Genomic DNA, 14,498 nt, shown 5'->3' with positions numbered 1-14,498 from the left:
CAAATGTTGAGGATGTCTGCGTGACATTAGGGGATTGAAATCATTTTGTCATCCTGTGATAAGAACAAGGCCAGGTGGCTCTATTCTGTGGCTTAGGATGTGGGTTTATTCGGCTGAGCTAGGCTGGAGCATTGAGGGAAACAAGTTACATATGCAAAAGGAGCTGGTTTTTTTATGGTCCATGTAGCTTGGTAGTATAATTATTGGCCATGAGATCTGTTCTCTTGACCATTTTGTGACAAGCTATGTTCTGTTTTGCTTTTTTGGCTAGAGTGTAGCTGGGTCATGCTGAGGAATTATGAAAATTTTGTTTACTCTCAGAAGTATTGTTTGGTTTTATTTTTATTATGTTTCAGTGTGAGATGAATTATTTGCTATAATGAATATTTTAAAAGTGAAAATTGGCCACTTCAGAGTAGAATGGCCTCTGATGGGTATTGAAGGCAATTTTTCCTGATGCTCTTCAGCAGAATGCCTCATATTAGCCTCTAGCTAACTTCATTGCCCTAATGCGTGGTTGACCCTGGGATCTTAGTCTTGTTCATTAGTCTTTCTTTTATTTTGTTTCATTCATTGAAAAACAACATTCTCAAGCACTTGTTTGTAACACAAAATCTCCTTACTCTTTATGAGAAATTAATGTCCTCTCCTCATCTTTGAACCTCCTTTTCCTTATCTACCTGTCAAGCAGCACTTTGACTAGAAGAGGTGTTTTGTCCTGTGGAGTTTCCTAGATATACTCATAGTAAATTAGGATGGATATTGAATCCTAGGGGAATAAACAGTCAAGATTTCAAAGTCCCTCTGCGTTCTCAACTCATCCTTTTCCCTCCATCCCCATGCCTGAAATGCATCTGTTTAAGTTTTACATACTGGGCTTTCATGTGTGATTCCAGTTAAGGACAGGATTCCAGCTGCTTAAAAAGGAAGAATCATTGAGCTAGATAATCTTTATCATCTTTTCTTTTCCTTTCTTTTTCATAATTTCCTCATAATAAAGAGTCTGTTATTCCAAGATGATTCTTAATATGAAGATGAAATCAAATTGAATTTTCTAGAAATTTCAATAATGTGATGGATATACTCTTCTATATCATGTCAACAACAAGTAGATGAATTATATAAAGGATTTTCAAATTTACAAGTCATTGTCTGAGTACATTTTGTATGCTGAAGGATGATTCATGGAAATACATGGTTAGACAGGGTGGGGTTATAGAAAAATCCCCGTCTCATGTTAGTAAGGAAAAAACTAAATCTAATGGAGTGAGTGAATTTTTGAAACTGTTGTAATTATGAAAGTATGGACTTGGCAACTCAAACAATATAGTACTTTGTAAATGTTTATCAATAAATTTTGACCTGTCTTTATTGTAATACAGATCTGCACAGTCATTTTCCATTTAATAGTGAATAATATATATATATAGCTCCTATGAAGGTTTAATCACCAGTTTCTCTATATTCTGTTACTTAGTATGCTTTATTAAAGTTGTTTAATGAACGTGAGAAATATAGTGTGATGTCTGTCTCTTGGTCCCTGTTAAGTGACCAGTTCTGACTAGTTGTTTTGTCTCTATTAATGTCATAATTAAGAGCTAATGCTTTCAATAAATTTTACTGTATACCTTCCCTGCCACTGGGGCTACAGCTGTGAGCATGATGAAGTTTCTGTCTTCATGAAGCTTATCTTCTAGTCATAGAGGTAGACAGCAAATAAGTATATATATGATATATCTGATAGTGCTGAGTCCTAGGAAGAATAATGAAGCAGGCCAAAGGGATACAAAATGATAGAAGTAACTACTTTCAGTATAGTGGCCAAGAAAGACCAATTTGAAAAGTGATATTTGAACAGAGATCTGAATGAAGTTATGCCAATATTTGGGGAAGGAGCAACTCCCATCTGAGGGAATAGTGACTATAAAAGCCTTTAGGTAGGAACATGTTTTGATTGTTCAAGGAACAGTAAGATGACTGTTTGGTAAGAGAGAAGGAATAAAGTGGATAAGAGCCAAGAAACCAGACCTTGTGGACCATGGCCAGGAGTAGTGATTTTATTTAAATATATATATAATTATTATTATTTAATTGGAGGACTTTAATTAGGGGAGGAATGTGTTTGTTCTTAAAAGGCACACTCTAACTGTGGAGGAGAGCTTCCCTGGTGGCTGAGATGGTAGAGAATCTGCCTGCAATGAGGGGGACCTGGGTTTGATCCCTGGGTTGGGAAGGTTCCCTGGAAGAAGGCATGGCAGCCCACTCCAGTATTCTTGCCTGAAGAATCCCCATGGACAGAGGAGCCTGGCAGGTTACAGTCCATGGGATCATGAAGAATCAGACATGACTGAGTGACTAAGCACACGCAACTGTGAAGGAAAGACATGAGATGGGACAAAGGTGTAAGCAGAAAAGCCAGATAGGAGGCTAGTGTAGGAGCCACGGCCGGAGATGACGGTAGCTTGGACTAGGGCAGTAGCATTTGGAGATGTGAGAAGTGATCAATTTCTAGAAATGTTTTCAAGGTATCTGGCAATCTTTACTAACATATCAGATGTGGACCATAAGAAAAAAGTCAGAATTGATTCTAAGGCCTTTGGATTGAAGAATTGGATGAATGAATGTGTATAGTCACAGCAGTTCATGTAAGAGAATTGGACGTTTAAGATGTTCACAGAGCACGTCATGTGCTAACAGTTTGGGGTGAGTATATAAATAAAGGTGGGTGACCCCTGTAACTTAAGAGCATTGACTTTGATATGAGCAAACTTAGATGCCACTGAGTTTCTGATATAATGCAGAGTTCTGCTATAATGCAGCATATTCGTTGCTAAAAAGAACCATCGTGCTATGCAAAATCACACACAGAAAACCATAGGATTTATAAGAAAATGAGATTATAGCACAATACTCAGAGACTTGTCAGTGATACAGTAAAAAAGTTATAAATATTAAAAGATTAATAAATAAATATTGCAATACATTTGACACTTAATATTGCAAAATATGTTACTCCTTTGTGGAAGCGGTTGCAGGATTGTAAGTTCCTGTGAGTAATGGAAGGAAGCTGACTACAATCTAAAGGTGACATCAGATGTGAGTGGATGTGATTCACATCGCACATGGTGGGCTGGTAGGTGGTACAGAGATGTTTGCGGTGTGTGCTTTTGGTGTATTGCAGCCTGGCTCTGTGCCATGGGGTGAAAGACAATGGGGTGCAGTTTTCTGTAGTTACTGTATGTTTCTTCTGAATGAACTTGCTTGTAAGCAAATACGAAATGTAGTTATGCCCACATTGTTCCTTGCTATTTCAGTTGCATTGAAACACATTTACATTCTCAAAATAAGGGCTAAATCAGAACAAACTGTATGGTCTAGTGATCTTCGACTCATTGCATAACCTCTCAGAGCCTTGATTTCCTCTGGGGCTTCCCAGGTGCCACTAGTGGTAAAGAATCCAACTGCCAATGCAGGAGATATGAGACCCGAGTTTGATCCCTGGGTTGGGAAGATCCCCCAGAGGAGGGCATGGCAATCCACTCCAGTACTCTTGCCTGGAGAATCCCATGGATAGACGAGCCTGGTGGGCTATAGTCCATGGGGTCGCAAAGAGTTGGACGCAACTGAAGCAGCTTAGCACGACATAGGTATAATAGTGTTGAACTTTTACAGGGTTTAGGAGAGGATTAAGTTAATGTATACATCTAAGTTTAGAATATGATATATGTTTGTTAAAAATGAAGCACTTTCCTATAAATTGCCCTGTATGAGGAAACTGAAAATATACAAATTCATGTTTTTGTGATTTTTATTTCTCTAATTATGTATAGCCATAGGAGTATAGATTTAGCTGTTTATAGGTGAATCAAGGGCAGTGGTAAAGGACCCGCCTGCCAATGCAGGAGATGCAAGAGATGTTGGTTCAATCTCTGGGTCCAGAAGATCTCCTGTCCATGGGGATTCTCCAGGCAAGAATACTGGAGTGGGTTGCCATGCCCTCCTCCAGGGAATCTTCCCAACCCAGGGATCAAACCCAGGTCTCCCTCATTGTAGGCAGATTATTGCTTAATTTTCTCTATAATGATAAATTTCTTCATTAAAATAGCCTATCTTTCTGTTAGCTAACTGACATTATTTATTTCATCTTCTTTTGTCCTTTACTTCCATGGTCTTGGTTGAGCCTTAATCTTTCATCTGTAGTGTTATCGTAATGGAATTGGATTCTTTTGTCTTCTGCCTCTTGCCCTGTCCCTGGTACTGAGATGTACTTCTTCCTACATTGCCCCAATTCATCCATCGTCCATATAGCTGACAAAGCAACAAAATGATCAGACCACTGCCTTGCTCAGAATTCACCTTCAAGCCATCTCCCCCTGTGAACCATGTACTGCAGAAATCCTGGACAATCTAGTTCTTGGCCTGTTTTGTTGGAGGTTCTGGAGTTTATGTGTCTGTTCCATTCCCATCCAATCTTATGTATATCCCTCATACAGCAATTAAATTGTATAATTATTTTCCAATTTATGGCCTCATAGAAGTCTAACTAAGCCTTTTGTTTTCAGAGATTTTGATTTTTTGTTATCTCTTGGATCTAGCACATACTAGATGTTTGATAAGTATTAGGGATAAAATGAAGGAAAGAGGTAACAAACATGTAGCCAAATGTAAATTAGGATTTTAAAACTTGAACACCTGGGTTCCTTGTCAGTAAGTAACTCACTTCAGCGTTTATCTTTCATTGTCTAACTTAACTTCTGATTCCTTTATTTTCTACAACCAGGGCAAAGTCTTTTAAATATTCTAGCAGTATAATGTAGTGGTTCAGTTCAGTTCAGTTACTCAGTCGTGTCCGACTCTTTACGACTGCATGCATCACAGCACGCCAGGCCTCCCTGTCCATCACCAACTCCCGGAGTCCACCCAAACCCATGTCCATTGAGTCAGTGATGCCATCCAACCATCTCATCCTCTGTCATCCCCTTCTCCTCCTGCCTTCAATCTTTCCCAGCATCAGGGTCTTTTCAAATGAGTCAGCTCTTCACATCAGGTAACTTTCTTATAGCTGGATAATACTCCTTTGTGATATATATACTATATCTTTATTCATTCAACCATTGAAAGACAGTTTGTTTTCATATCTTGGCTATTGTGAATAATAAAGAGTAAACACGGGAGTACAGATATCTCTTCAAGATCCTGTTTTCATTTCCTTTGGATATATATCCAAACATGAGATTAATGGATCATATGCTGGTTCTGTTTTTGATTTTGGAGGAATCTTTATACTATATTCCACAGTGGCGGCACCAATTTACATTCTCACCAATAGTGTACTAGGATTCTTTTTTCTCTATACTTTTGCCAACACTTTTTATATCTTGTCTGCTTGATGATGCCATTCTAACAGATGTGAGGTGATATCTCATTATGGCTTTGATTTGCATTCTTTGATCATTACTAATATTAAGCATCTTGGTGTGTACCTGTTGGCTGTGTGTCTTCTCTGGGACCAAATGTTTATTAAGTTTCTTTGTTCTTTATAAAAATCATCATGGTTTTTTTTTTTTTTAAATTGTACACATTCTTTATATCGGTATATCTGGATATTAACCCCTTATGTGATAAATGATTTGTAACTATTTTCTTTCATTCTGTAGGTTTCCTTTTCACTTTTTTACTTTTATTATTTCTTATAAGGCAGATTTGGTAGCAACACATTTTCTCAGTTTTTGTTTATCTGGAGATTTATCTATGAAAAATGGTTTTACTGGCTATAGAAATCTTGATTGATGATTTTTTTTTCTTTTAGAACGTTAAACATGGCATTCCATTGCTTCTCGGCATCATGTTTTGTTTGTTTTTAATGAGAAATCAGCTCCTAATATCATATGGAACTAGTCATTTCTCTTTTGGTACTTTTAAGATTTTCTCTGTCTTTGACATAAAATGTATAGCTATGAATCTCTGGGTTTATCCTGTGTGGAGTTTGTTGAGATTGGTTGTATTGGTTAATGTTTTTCATCAAATTTGGTTTTCAGCCATTATTTCTTTAAATATTTTTGTTTTCTTTTTCTCTAACAACTTCTGATACTCTTTTTAATACTTAAAGTAGTATACTTTATGTTCTCAGGTTTTGTTAATTTTTTTATCAATCATTGTTTCCTTTGTTTTTCAGAATGGGTAATTTCTGTAGGTCTAGTTCAAAGTCACTGATTTTTTTCTTTTAAATGCTCAGATCTGCTGTTGAATCCTTCCAGTGTATTCTTCGTTTCAGTTATTGTACTCATCAGCACCAGAATTTCCATTGTTTATTAAGTAATATTTTCTTTAAATCATTGTTGTCATACTTTCCTTTATTTCTTTAAACATGGTAACAGTGCTTAGTTCTATACATGTATTTAAAATAGGTGCTTTGAAATCTTTATCTCGTAAGCCCAACATTTAGAGGTAGCGTCAGTTGATTTTTTTTTTTTTCCCTGAGTCAGTAGGTTATACTTCCTTGTTTCTTTGTGTGCCTTATAATTTCTTTTTGTTGAGTTCTGGACATTTTAGATAATATTTCATAGCAGTTTTAGAACCTGGGTTTTCTCCTGAGATTTGTTGTTCTCTTTGCTTGTGTATTTGGTAATTATTTAGACTGAATCTCCACCCAAACTGTGTGGCCACTGATCTCTCTGTTTAACTTTTTTTTTCCTCCAACTCTCTTTATTTTTAAGCCTGGCTTCCTAAACGTTTTCCTCCGTTTCTACTTAGCTGCTTCTTCACTCAGCTCCTGGTCAGAAATTGTACTCAAATAGTTTGAGCTAGTAAGGCTTCCCCTGTCTAGTTTTGGATCTTTGTGCAGTTTGGAGGGTATGTTCAGTGTTCGTGCTGTTTTTAAGTTTCTCCTGGCTTTGGTATTCTGCGGAGTTCTTTTGTCTCCTCTGTGTCTTGCCTCAGGTTCTGTTTACTGAAGGTGTGTGAGTGGCTTACCCCTTCCCACTCTCTGCTCTGCATATATCGACCTCATCAGTGCAGGATACTTGTTGCTCTCATCAAGCTGTCTCACCTCCCAGACCTACCTATTAAATTCCTGGCTTGCCTGCCAGTCTGTTGATTGATTACCTGAAAAACAACAATACTTCAGACTAGGGGAGAGTGGCCTTCATGTGCCACTAAGATCACCATTTACACTAACAATGTTGTAGATCAAGTGAGATCCTCTTCAATAGCAGCAGCTGAATTTCCAGTTACTTACCTTGTTTTGCCCTAGTTGAACTACTGCATATACAGAGCTGAGAGCTTGTCAGAAGCCTCAGGAAGATCACCTTGTGCTTTTCTTATGCTTTTCTTACTCATTAGTGCAGTGATTTTTATGAACAGCCACATCTCAATCTGTTGTAAGCTTGTGGCTTTTTCTGAATACTGAAATGGTTGTTTTGACACTTATGTTAAGCTGTATAGTTTGGGGGAGATGGCAGAAGACTTGTTGCTCTCATATCATGCAGGAGTGAATCCCCATTAGCATTTTAACTAGGTATGTGGTGCGGTTCATTTTCAGACTTAAAATGATTCAAATATGATAGATAATCAGAAATTCAGGTTTGTGTGGCTTTCCTCTCCTGCTCTCCAAATATTCTATATTGGAAGGAAAATTTCCACTAGGGAAGGGAAAGACTATTAATTTACATTTCAAAACACTTTTTGAAGTTAGGACTGCAGGAGACTATCTGGGTTGAGGATCTGAGCAAGTTATATGGAAGTTATATTAGTAAGAAAAAAAGGAATTTATTTCAAATCATTTGTTCCTCAAGTTTAGAACTTCTGCACTGCCTCCTCAACTTAGGCGAGTCTTGCAGCCTGAGCAGTGAAGTAGAATGGGGCTGAAAGTAAGCAGATGAAGATTATAACCACTAACTGTGTGTGTGTGTTCACTGTTAGGAGACTGCACCCCCTCACCCTTCTATTATTCATGAGCCTTTTGCTTCTAAGTCTTACTTTTCTTTTTGTAAAGAGATGATAACAGTCATAACATTTTTTCCCCAAATTTTCTTAGGACTGAATTACAGTGTTTCTATTGCTATAGTTTTATTAATTTCTCAACTGATATGTCTCTAGGCAGTGTTGAATAATTTTGAAAAGCAAAGAAAATTCCCGTAAGAAAGGAATTGTTTCCTAAATTTACTTGTATGAATTCAGATGCATTATTTAAATTCCATCCTAAAGTTTATTTTTGTGAATTCAGGTAAGTCACTCTGCATTGTTGTTCACTCGCCCTGTCATGCCCGACTCTTAGCAACTCCATGGATTGCAGCATACCAGGCCTCCCTGTCCCTCACCATCTCCTAGAGCTTGCCCAAGTTCATATCCATTGCATCAGTACTGCCATCCAACCATCTCATCCCCTGATGCCCTCTTCTCCTTCTGCCCTCAATCTTTCCCAGCATCAGGGACTTTTGCAATGAGTTGGCTGTTTGCATCAGGTATCAGGGTATTCCAAAGCATAGGGTGCCAGTACATTTGGATTTGTTTTCTTTTTCCCCCATGAACAGTCACCAATGACAAATGAAATGCTAATCTGATAAGTCTTTTGTAGAATTACAGCAATTTTCAACCAACACTTTTTTCCAGATAATATAATATATAAAGTCCATTGGTCTCAGGAAAGGTCCAGTGGTCAAAGAGAAATGTAAGAAAGAAAGAAGGAAAAAAGAGAGTTCTTTTTCTGTCCTGCTCTGTTCTGTCACTTATTTCCTTCGTTGGACTTTGGAGTAGGCAATCAGGCATTAGGGTAAACATTTGAAGTAGATGAGCTCCATGGCTTTTTTTCTGCTTTTGTTCCTGTTTAGTATGGAGACAGACGTGGAGCCATTTGAAGTCATCTTTTGAAGCAATTTTGAATGGGAAAATAGAATTGAAAAAGGCCTTACTATTATCTGACAGTCTGTTTGTATATCAAAGTTAATGAGAGGTTTGCAAACAGTCTGAAGAGGCAAAACTTCCTACCTCTCAGTTTGGGCTGCTTCCATAGAATACAGAGATCCAATTTTAGAGGAGATTTGGAATTGCCAGTACCTAGGACTGGAAAATAAATCCAACATTGTTCCAACCAGCCTGAAATGTCTGGTCACTGTAATTACGATGAAATAATACTTAACTAAAGCTGTAATTTACTTGTTCTTCTCTGTTTCACATTGCTTCTTGGGAATTATATTTATTCTGTATGCTTAGCTAAATTACAATTGTTAAAAAGTAATGAGTTAAGAATGGTATTTGATTTTGTTCTTTGCCCATAGTTTTACCTTGACATTTAGATCTTCCAACAATCTGAAAATATTTTTATAAGTGATGTATGGTTACGAGCTAACTCCTTTTTTCTCCCAAGTTGCTAGTTTATTAGTACCACTAATTGAATTATCCATTCTTTCCTCATTGATTTGAGAATACATGTATTATTCTTATATATACATGGTGATATTATTGCATTCCATTTCCTTTCATTTATTTATTCATTCATTCACTGAGCAAATAGGTCTTGAGTACCTACTGTGTATCAGGTGATATGTTGCAAAGTAGGATACCTTTGCAGTTGAGACAGGCATTCAATAAATGTAAAGTTGCCAGTGTTACAAGTGCGGCAAAGGAGAGAGATGATTAATGCCATGAAAGATTACTACAAAACTTTTATCTATTTATGAATGTTACACTGTTTTAAGTATACTGTATTTTGATATAAGATAGTCCCTTCCTCATTAATCTATTTCAAATTCTCTTAGGGTGGTTTTATGCATTTTACTTCCTTTTGAAATTATATTGAATTTATGCATTAGCTTTGTGAAAATCAACATCTTTATAATAAATAGCCTTTATATCTGAAAGTATATGTTTTGCATTCCTCCTATTTTCCTGTATATATATCTTTAATTTGTTACTATGGTAAAATCCATATAACATAAAGTTTGCCATTTTAGCCATTTTTAAGTATGCAGTTCAGTGATATTAAATACATTCACATTATTGTGTAACCATCACCACCATCTACCCACATGACTCTCTTCATTTTGTAAAACTGTAACTCTGTACCCACAGAGTGACAGCTCCATTCTCCCCTCCCCCGACCCTGCTACCTACCATTATACTTTCTGTGTTTATGATGATTTTGACTACTGAGTTGTTCATAAAAATATTTGTAGTATTTGTCATTTTTACTTCTGGCTTATTTCATTAGCATAATGTCCTTAAAGTTAATTCATGTTAGCATACTATAGAATTTCCCTGCTTTTTTTAAAAGTTGAATAACATTCCATTTTACGTACATACCATATTTCACTTATCCATTCATTTGTAGATGGACAGTTGGTTTGTTTCCATATTTCAGCTATTGTGGATGATGCTTTTATGAACATAGGCATACAAATATATATTTGAGACCCTGCTTTCAGTTCTTTTGGGATTATACCCAGAAGTGGAATTACTCAATTATGTAATAATTCTGTTTTTAATTTTTTGAGGAACACGATACAGTTTTCCATAGTGGCTCTACCATTTTACATATCTGCCAATGGTGTACATTGTTTTAAGTCTTATGTTTAAGTTCTTGATCCATTTTTAAGTTAATTTTTTTGTATATGGTTTAAGGATGTGCCTTTATGCCTTACCATATGAATATCCAGCTTTTCCAGTATCATTTGTTGAAAGACTACTCTTTCCCCATAGAGTGGTCTTGATACCTTTATTGAATTTACTGTATATGTGAGGATTTATTTCTGGATTGTCTAGTCTATTCCATTGGTCTAATGTGTTTTTTCCTATGCCAGTTCTACACTGCTTTGATTACTGTAGCTTTGCAATAAGTTTTGAAATCAGGAGTCCTCCCCTTTTATTCTTTTTCAAGATTATTTTGGCTGTTTAGGGCCTCTGAAGAGTCCATACAATTTTTAGAATGGATTTTTCTATTTCTACATAAAAACATTAGAATTTTGTAGGGATTGTATTTAAAGTAGGTCATTTTAGGTGTTATTGACATTTTAATAATACAGTAAGTAATGAGTTCCATTCCAAGAGGGTGTTCGTAAGTCCAATTTGTTCCTAATTCCGACAAAGTTAGTCTAGGTACCAAACTAACATGATTGTCTATATAGTACTATACTGTAATGAGTTTATAATACTTTTCATACAATAATGCCTAAAAACAAAAAAATAAACATTTAAATCTTACAGTACAGCACCTTGGAAAGCACAGCAGTATGGTACAACCGCTGGCAGACAGGCACTGGTGTCGGCGAACAGGCAAGGAGAGTTACTGACGGGGTTTCCATTGTGCAGGTCTTTAATTTGCTTGCTTAAGATAATTCCTAAGCATTTTATTCTTTTTGAGACTGTTATAAATGGAAATGATTTTATAATTTCCTTTTCAGATTATTTTTCTTTATGTATAGAAATGCCCTTGTGGCTCAGATGGTAAAGAATCTGCCTATAATTTAGGAGACCAAGGTTTGATCCCTGAGTCAGGAAGATCCCCCCTGAGAAGTAAATGACTACCCGCTCCAGGATTCTCACCTGAAGAATTCAGTGGAGAGAGGAGCCTGGCGGGCTACACTCACTGGGGTCACAAAGAGTCAGACATGACCAAGCAGCCAACACACACACATGCACACACATACACACACACGGAAATGCACCTGATTTTTGTCTTGTTACTTCACACACACACACACACACGGAAATGCACCTGATTTTTGTACACTGACTTTGTGTCTTCATTGAATTCATTTATTAGTTCTAACAGGTTCTTTTTGAAATCTTTAGTGTTTTCTACATATAAACTCATACCATTTATAAAAAGATACAGTTTTATTTCTTCCTTTCCAATTAGGATGCCTTTCTTGTCTTTTTCTTGCATAGGAGCTCTTACTAGAACTTCTAGTACTACGTTGAATAGAAAGGTGAAAGTGACATCCTTGCCTTATTCTTGGTCTTTGATTAAATGCTTTCAGTCTTTCACCATTGAGTAGATGCTTGTTGTGTGTTTTTTCACATTGGATTTTATTATGTTGAGTGTTTTTATCCTATTAGTGAATTTTGTCAAGTACTTTTTTTCTTTTTGCGTAAGTTGAGATTGTCATGTGTTTTTATTTTTCCCTTCATACTGTTGATATAGCATGTTACGTTGATTGATTTTTCTTTGTTGAACTTTATTGTATTCCGGCAATAAATCCCACTTGGTCATGATGTATATAATTCTTTATATGCTGCTGAAATCTATTTGCTTCTATTTTGGGGAGGAAGATCTTTGCAAACAATGTTCATATGGGATATTGGTCTGTAGTTTCCTTTTTTTGTAGTGTCTTTATCAGGGTAATGCTGGCCTCATAAAACAAGTTAAAAGTGTTTCTTTTTCTTTATGGAAAAGTTGTGATAAGGTTTAGTGTTAGTTCTTTATATGTTTAGTATAACTCATCAGGACTTTTCTTTGTTGGGAGATTTTTGATTAATTTTTCAATATCCTTACTAGTTACAGGTCTATTCACATTTTCTTTTCATCATGATTTACCCTTCATAGGTTTTATGTTTTTAGGAAGTGTTTCATTTCATTTACGTTATCCAATTTATTGGCATACTATTCTTAGTACCTTCTTATAATCCTTGTTATTTCTTTGGAATTTGTAGCAGTGTCTCCACTTTTCTTTCTGATTTTAGTAATTTCAGTCTTCTCTCTCTCTCTTCTGAGTCTGTCTACTTTCAAGGCTTTCAGTTTTCTTGATTTTCTTTTTTTTTTTTTTTTTTTTAAGAATCAACTTTTGGTTTCATTGACTTTGTAAAAAATGTTATTCTGTTTTTGGGTATGCCGAGTCTTCATTGCTGCAGGGCTTTTTTTGGTTATGGGGGCGGATCCTATTCTCTAGTTGCGGCGCGTGGACTCCTCACTGCAGCGGCTCCTCTTGTGGAGTGGGGGCTATAGGGCACGTGGGACTCAGTAGTTGTGGCACGCAGGCTTAGCTGCTCCACAGCTTGTGAGGTCTTCCAGGGCCAGGGATCAAACCCGCGTCTCCTGCGTTGGCAAATGGAGCCACCAGGGAACCCACCTTGTTACCTTTGCTTTTGTATTCTCTGTTTTATTATTTTCTGCTTTAAATTTTATTATTTCCCTCTTTCTGCTGGTTTGAGGTTTAGTTTGTCCTTTTTCTAGTTACTGAAGTTGTAAAGGGAGGCTATTGATTTGAGATCTTTCTTGCTTTTAGTATAGGCATTTATAGCTATAAATTTGCCTTTTAGCATTGTTTTTGATGCCTACTCCATTAGCCTGATACCCAAACCAACATATGTTAAGAAAACTAGAAATCACTCTCTCTCCTGAACGTGAGATGCAAAGATTATTAGGTAAATGTCAGCAGATCTAATCCAGCAATATACATGTAAAGACTATAAAGAATTTATCCCAACAATGCATATTTGTTGCAACATTAAGAAAATATATTGATATATTTCTCTATATTAATACTACATGTGGTAAAAACCATAATCATTTTAATAGATATAAAAAAAAGATACTATAAATGGAAATATGCTTAAATTGATAAAGATTATCTATGAAAACTGCATGTATCATAGTTCATATATTAGAACATTTTCCGTGTAAGATCAAGAACACAAGGCATGATGTTTTTCTCTTGCTACTTCTATTTGATGTAATACTGAGTGTCTTAGTGCAGGAAGGCAACTGAAGATAAAAGAAATATTCTAATTGAGAAGAAAGTAAAATTGTTTTTATTCACAAATTATATAATCTTATATATAGAAAATCCTAAAGAATGATTGTAATAATAGTTTAAAGACTACTGGAAACTAAGAAAAGACTGTATTAAGATCACAGGGTGTACAGTTAAGAAATGAAAATTTATATATTTTTATAATCTAGCAGTATAGAATCAGTAAATGAAATTTCTTGTTTATAGTAGCCAAGATGTGGAAGCAATCTGAATGACCATTGATAGATGAATGGATAAAGACATACATACAGTTATATTAGTATTCAGTCTTAAAAATAAAGGAAATCCTTCCATTTGCAACAATATGGTTGAACCTGGAGGACATTATGCTATGTGAAATAATCCAGGCACAGAAAGACAAATACTACATTATACTACTTATATGAAGAATCTAAAACAGTTGGACTCATAGACCTAGAAAGTTGAAAGTGATTGCCAGGGACTGGCAGGAGAGAAAAACATGGAGGTATTATCAAATAGTACAAAATTTCTATTATAAAAATAATTTTTAGAGATCTACTATATAACATAGTGCCTATAGTTAATAATACTGCACTGTATGCTTAAAATTTTTCTAAAAGGATAGATCTTATTTTATGTGTTCTTGTCATCAAAAAAAGTAAGAAAAAGACAGGAGGAAACTTTGAGAGATGATGTGTATGTTTATGGCATAGATTGTGGGAATGGTTTCCCTGACATGAATATATACTTATCTCTAGTTCATCGAGTTGAATGAATTAAATATGTATA

General features: G+C 35.8%; 1 protein-coding gene across 4 annotated transcripts in view; it reads left to right on the top strand.

The window, feature by feature from the left end:
- SUPT3H (SPT3 homolog, SAGA and STAGA complex component) overlaps window positions 1–14,498 on the top strand; it is a 375,450-nt gene that overhangs the window by 143,219 nt on the left and 217,733 nt on the right. The window lies entirely within an intron of this gene.

This window comes from Dama dama, chromosome 7 (assembly GCF_033118175.1).
Source record: "Dama dama isolate Ldn47 chromosome 7, ASM3311817v1, whole genome shotgun sequence".
Taxonomy (NCBI): domain Eukaryota; kingdom Metazoa; phylum Chordata; class Mammalia; order Artiodactyla; family Cervidae; genus Dama; species Dama dama.
The sequence above is the reverse complement of the archived record's forward strand: the minus strand, read 5'-3'. Positions and strand labels throughout refer to the sequence as shown.